At 53.0% G+C, this 6,800-nt stretch overlaps 1 non-coding gene across 1 annotated transcript; it reads left to right on the forward strand.

Moving 5' to 3' along the window:
• The first annotated feature begins 6,383 nt into the window (after positions 1-6,383).
• Positions 6,384-6,454, forward strand: Trnag-ccc. The gene has a single exon. It is a non-coding gene; the product is annotated as a tRNA-Gly (tRNA).
• Positions 6,455-6,800: the final 346 nt, after the last annotated feature.

Consider the following 6,800-nt stretch of genomic DNA (forward strand, 5'->3'; position numbering starts at 1 on the left):
GGGGCGGGCGGTTCGCACACGCCCCCTCCCTTAAAGGGCCCTCACGCTGGAGCAGCACTAGGGCCCCGGTGCGGGGGTGGGGGAGGACGGGGACGGGGTCACCGTCGCGGTCCCCACGCTGGCCCAGGTGGAATTATGGACGGGTAGTGCACGGCTAGACAGTGGGAGGCAGTGGTCTTGTGGCCTCCGGATTTACACAGTCTCAGGCAGGGCCCTTGTTACCAGGTCCAGGTCCTGAGGGTCTTTGTTCAGGGTGGGAAACTCTGTGCTGAGGGTATCTTTGCCGAGGGTTCTCTGTGTTGGTAAATCTCTGTGCTGGGGGGCAGTGTGCGGGAGGGGTTTCTGTGCCAGGGAGTCTGTGTTTGCAGGGGAGTCTGTGCTTGGGGGCGTTTCTCTTTGAAGTTTTGTTTTGTTTGTTTTACTTTTTTTTCTTTTGAGACAGGGTCTCTCTATGTAGTTGAGACTGACCTGGAACTCACTGTGTAGCCCAGGCTGGTCTCGATCTCACAGCGATCCTCCTGCCTCAGCCTCTCCAGTGCTGGGATTACTGGCCTGCGCCACCACGCCCTGGCTGTTTTACTTTTTAAGAAGGTGGCTCATTCTGTAGCCCTGGCTGGCCTCAAACTCTCAGTGATCCTCCTGCCTCAACCTCCTGAGTGCTGGGATTGCAGGCACCTGAGAAGCTTCTGTCTGCAGCACTGAGCTGAGGCCATGACTGGGCTGGGGGCAGCATCCCAACAGGGGTGGGAACAGGTTCTCTCCTTAAAATCTCCCGACAGCCAGGCATGGTAGGGTATGCCTATAATCCTATAATCCCAGCACTCAGAAGGATGAGGCGGGAGGATCGCTGTGAGTTCAAGACCAGCCTGGGCTACATAGTGAGTTCCAGGTCAGCCTCAACTACACAGTGAGACCCTGTCTCAAAAAACAAAACAAACAAAAATATCTCCAGGTAATCCACGTGCATCACAGGTAAGGGGTCAAAGGAGGCTCAGGGTAAGACGGTACTGGTAGACACCACTTGTCTGCTCCTCCTCCCTCCCAGACTCATGCACTGTGTGGCTACTTGTGTGACCCCAGGGAAGCTTCTGTCCTAGAGGTGCCTGGGCTCTCCATCTCCAGCCCCCTAGGGTCCCTGGGATCTGATTTTTGTTGTTGTTACTGGTTTGTTATTGTTGTTTTCGCTTTTCTTTTTTTGGTACTGGGAATGGCCTTGAACTTTTGGTGACCCTCCAGCCTCAGCCTCCCAGGTGCTGGGATTACAGGTGTGTGCCCCACGCCCAGCTCTCCACTGTTATAAACAGGCTAAAGGACAAAAGCCTCAAATACTCAGCTGTGACCCTGAGAGGGCAGGTGGCTGCCTACATCCTAGAGTCCAGGCCTGAGCAGGCCCTTAGGAAAGGCGCTTCTCGGGCCATACTGACTCTGCCAGCTGAGCCCTTTGTACCCCACGGTGCCTGGCCCTCCCCCATTAGCACTACAGCAGGGCTCCTTCAAGGCCAGGATGGTCTGCCTGTGGTCTGCCCTCACCTCCCCTGGTGGCCTTGAACAAGCTGCTCACTCACATGTGGGGGAGGAAGGACAGGGTGCTGGGGGAGGCTGCAGCTGGTATATGCTGGGAAGAAAAGAGCTATTAGGTCATACTGAGGGACAGCAGGCTAGGGGGGCGGTGCGAGGCCTGGTGTGCAGCTCTTGAGGGCAGACCTCTGTATGAAAAGTATACCCACAGCCAGGCTAGTGGTTGTGCACACATTTAATCCCAGTACTCGGGAGGTCAAGGCAGGAGGATCACCTGAGTTTCAGGCCAGCCTGAACTACTTAGTGAGATGCTGTCTCAAATACCACCCACCCCCCAAAAAAAGTATACCCACAGAAGGCTGGCCAGGATGACATGGACTTGTCCAGAGTCCAGCTTTGCACAGACGAGTTCAGTCTTTGCTTTAATTGCTGGTGGCCAAACTATGAGGGCCAAATGTCCAACCCCAAGAATGGGCCAGTTCTGAAGTCCAAATCTGGGTTCAGACACCTTCAAAAGGGTTCCCAGGGAGAAGCAGTGGGCAGACCGGCTCTGACAGGCTGCTGGGGGTGAACAGAGGGGTTGGGTGTGAGGTCTAGTGGTCCCACGGCAGTGGGGAGCCAGGGGAGCAGAAGGAGTGAGGAGTCTGGTTTCCCTGAGGGACCTCCTCAGCCCCACTGCTCCCAGGCCCTTCCTGGCCTGCGGTTAGCTCGAGAGCCTGGTGGGGCTCCTGTGGGAAGGGAGTCAGGAGACACAGGCTGGGCCCCTGCGAAGATCTCAGTTTGGTTGCAGGGACAGTGGAGTGGGGCTCCAGCCAGCCAGGCGCGGGGCAGAGGGTACTGAGAGCTGAGGGTCTATCTAGTCTGGTAGTCTTCCTCAGACGGAACTGTCTTTGCCCCTGAAGAGCCTGCAGAGGCAGTTATTTTGTTGGCAGCATCATTCTTTGTAGTCAGAGAGGTAGGGACCCATTCTGGAAGTGGGCAGCTGGACTGGAGGGGCCTCTCAGTCAGTGCACAGCATAAGAAAAGGCTTTCCCTCACAGACTCTAATCCTAATTTTAAAAGTACCTTTTTCCTCTTTTTTTTGCACTGGGGATCAAACTCGGGACCTTGTGCTTGTGAGGAAGGCGTGGTGCCACTGAGCTAAATCCCCAGCGCCCCCTTTCTCAGTTTTTTCAGACAGGGTCTTGCAGTTCAAACTGGCCTTGGACTCACTATAAACCCGCAAGCTGGCCTCAAACTCCTAATGACCCTCCTGCCTCAGCCTCTTCAGTGCTGGGATTACAGGCATGCACTATGCTAGGTTGGTTACTCCCCCCTCCTCGAAAAATGAATCAGAAGGCTGAGTCAGGAGGATCACATGGAGTGCAAGGCCATTCTGGAATACATAGCAAGACACTACCTCAAAAAGCAAAACAAAGCCGGGTGTGGTGGCACATGTCTGTAATCCCAGCACTCGGGAGGCTGAAGCAGGAGGATCGCTTGTGAGTTTGAGACCAGCCTGGGCTGCATAGTGAGTTCTAGGTCAGTCTCAACTATATAGTGAGACCCTGTCTCCCCCCCCCACCCCCGCCAAAAGCAAAACAAAAAAGGTGGATGTAGCAACATACACGTGTAATCTTACCAATCAGAGGCTGAAGCAGGAGGATCACTGTGAGTTTGAGGTTAGTTTGAACTCTAACAAGGAGTAGTCTCAACAAAAGAAGAAAAGGTCTCTAAATGTGATTCTAACATTCTGTGTAAAAGAAGAAAGAAGCTCAAGTTTTCAGGCATCCTCAGTCAATTGTTGAGGCATAAAATCTATGCCCTAACCAGTCCAGGCTTTGACAGTAAGGAGCCTGTCCCCAGATCACTGTGGCTTAGGTACTCTAGCATCCATCATCCAGTTTCCTGGGAGCCACTTGGCCCACTTCTAAATCCAGCCAGCCTCTGGGAGACTGGAGACAGGAGGATCGAAGTGAGTTCATGGCCAGCCTTGGGAACTTAGCAACTTAGTGAGGCCTTGTCTCAAAATATTATAGAAAGCTAAATTAGGTAGAAATATTATAGGCAGTCAGACAGGGCTGGGCCCTCCAGTGAATAAGATAAGAACACATCAAAAACTGGCTGGAGATGCATCTGAAGATTAAAGTCACAATGGCCAGATTTACATAGTTCCTTAAGGAAGCTTGTGATTATTGGTTCCACCCTTCTGAGATTTCCTATCATCTCATTAGGGATGAACCATCTTCTCCCACCCACTAAGACTACTAAGACTAAAGACAAGCCTAATAGTGAGTTCCAGGTCAGTCTCAACTGCATAGTGAGACCCTGTCTCAAAAAACCAAAACCGAACAAACAAAGTCGGGCATGTTGGTGTATGCCTGTAATCCCAGCACTCAGGAGGCTGAGGCAGGAGGGTCGCTGTGAGTTCGAGACCAGCCTGGGCTACATGGTGAGTGTCTGGTCAGTCCCAACTATATAGTGAGACCGTCTCAAAACAACAACAACAAAAAAATCAATTTCAAATTTCACATATAAATGGCTTGCATTCTTTTTTGGGGGAGGGCTTGTTTAACATAGTCTGCCAGATGGGTAATCTAACACACAATAGGAATACATATACTTGAGCACCCATCTTAAGTACAATTTTATTTTTTCCTTTAAAAAAATTTTTTATTGATTTTTGAGAGAGGGTCTCACTACGTAGTCCAGGCTGGTCTTAAACTTGTGGCAATCCTCCTGCTTCAATCTCCTGAGTCTGGGGCATATGCCATCACGCCCAGTTTAAAAATTTTAAATTTAAAAATCCTCCCTTTTTTTTCTTTTTTCTTTTTTTTTTTTTTTGAGACAGGGTCTCACTGTGTAGTTGAGACTGACCTGGAACTCACTATGTAGGCCAGGCTGGTCTTGAACTCAGAGCGATCCTCCTGCCTCAGCCTCCCAAGTGCTGGGATTACAAGCGTGTGCTTGGACGCCCAGCAGCCCTCTTTTTTCTTTTTTGCTCATTTAAAAAATTTCTTCTATCCTACCTCACAATGGACAGTGGGCATGTGGTCCTGAGCCCAGAAGATAGGCCATGCCCTGCTGTTGGCTCTGGGCTTGGTGAAGATGGCCGAGGAGCAGAGATACAGTAGGATGTGACCCTCACTCATCAGACATTGGCCAGCACTTCCTGTAGGCCAGACCCTGAGATAACTGGGGGCAAGTGAGAAGATGAAGTGCATCCAGAGAATAGGAACAAAAACTAGGGCCAATGTCAGGAGGTGCCACTATGAGGCTAGAAGAACCCAAGGATCTGGAGTCCCTTGCACAGTACAGAATCCAGGACCTGCAGCTCCTATGTTGGAAAAATGGCCCCTGCTGTGGTGCTTCTACCCATTATTATATAAGTCCTTCAAGTGGGCCATTTGGGAGGGAGCCAGTTCACTCTCAGGAGCTGGCACCTCTGACCCCAGTCATGATCTGGTCTCAACAAATTCAACTTTGACTCCTTGTGGAGATGTTGTCCCTCAAAGTCCTAGACTGCTGGTAGCATCTGACACACAAGCTTCCAGGAAAGATGTCTACACACGGTGACCTCAGCTCAGCGATACCCACTGCTTCTCTGCCAGGCACTGACCTCAGTCAGTACCCAGGGCAGATGTTTGGCCCACCTGGCATCTATTCCAGATGATGAATACTACAGATGACATCAACCGAGGCTTACGTGCTATTCAACAACGCTGTTTGCTGTGCATGGTGGACATCGCTTAAAGCAGCTCCATACAAAAGGGAGGAGGCAAGGAGATAATCTCAGTCTTTTCCCCTCCATGCCCAGAAAACCCAAGTGAAGTCTGCGGGTTGAGGCACCCCGGCAATTCAGGTGGCCCTGGAGGAGGCTTGAAGGCCAAGGGTACATGTAGAAGGAGACACCCTCCCCTCTCCTGAACCAGACACACGGAAGAGGTTCAGCTGAAAAAAACAGGAGGGGGTGATGCAAAACGTTAGCCAGGTAAGCACAGGTCAGTCAGGATGGGAGGCAGGGAAGCCCAATGCAGCGGACCTGTCAGGGTCACTGCAAACACTGGACATCACTGGACTTGGCAGGACTGCAAGAGCAGAGGCCCACTCCTGGACCCCCCTGAGGCCCTGGACTCCTCCGATGCTTTCCTGGGGGACTGTTCTAACTGGTCATCAGCGTGCCTGGGACCATGACTGGCCCTGTCTGGTCTAACCACACATCCTGGCCACCTCAACGGATGCCTGACCCTGGTCGTGCCCTCAACCACAGCCCCATTCTGATATCCCAGACGGGGACCATCCTGGTCCTGGCCAGCGAGACTTGCTCTCTGGGGTAGGGCCTAAGCATTTTCTGGAATATGGCCCCTCTGAGACGTGGACCCGAACTGACTAGAACGCTTGGGGCTGTGCACGTTTACTTCAGAGACCAGCGACCCCTCCCACAGCCAATCTACCCACCCTTAAATGGGCACAGTTTGTGTCAAAGTCACAAAGAAGCCCTGAACACCGCCAGCCATCGCTGTCCTAGACCCCCGAGCCTCTCTCCAACCCCCAAACGTCACAGAGCCACGCCCACCCCCGGGCCCCGCCTTTCAGGTCCTTATCTCGAGCTTCCTACCTGAGCACCGCCCCTGCTGGCTCCCAAGTGCCCACGGTGGCCCTTGTTTTCCCCGGCACAGGATCGAATAAAGGCTGTCTTCAAATCCGCGTCCTCATCCTTGCACCTTCTCTTCCGGCGCGGGGGAGACTCCTCGACACCTCGGCACCAGGGTGCCAGCTGAAGTGTGGGTCCAACTTCCGGGGCGGTGACAAAGTATGAACTTATCCGCCCGCGGCCTGCGAACGTCACAGTTGCTAAGGCCTGTAGGTGGCCCTCCTTCCCAACAGCGCCGCTGGTGTAGTGGTATCATGCAAGATTCCCATTCTTGCGACCCGGGTTCGATTCCCGGGCGGCGCATGTACATTTTCTCCCTAATTTTTTTCCCATCTTCGGAACCATTAAAGTGGAAACTTGGAAAAGAGACCTGAGACGCCGGTTCCCAGAAGATACGACCGAAAACAAATGAGTTTTTCAGAAGGACGAACTCTCTGGAGACGGTGGCGTGCCTTGTGTGACAGGCCCCCTGAGCCCACCGGAGTCTGCAGGCCGGGATCCCCAAAAGCTCTCCCGGTCTGCTTTTCAGGGCCAAATCCCCGTCCCGAGCTGTACTCGGCCGCGGAGCCTTTAAGAGGCAGCGCGTGGGCTCCTGGGAGTTGTGCTTTGGCTGGCGGCGGACGGCGGCCCACGCGGCCCAGTGCGCCCC

The sequence above is a fragment of the Fukomys damarensis genome, unplaced genomic scaffold (assembly GCF_012274545.1).
Source record: "Fukomys damarensis isolate Sample0158 unplaced genomic scaffold, DMR_v1.0_HiC HiC_scaffold_34, whole genome shotgun sequence".
NCBI classification, from domain to species: domain Eukaryota; kingdom Metazoa; phylum Chordata; class Mammalia; order Rodentia; family Bathyergidae; genus Fukomys; species Fukomys damarensis.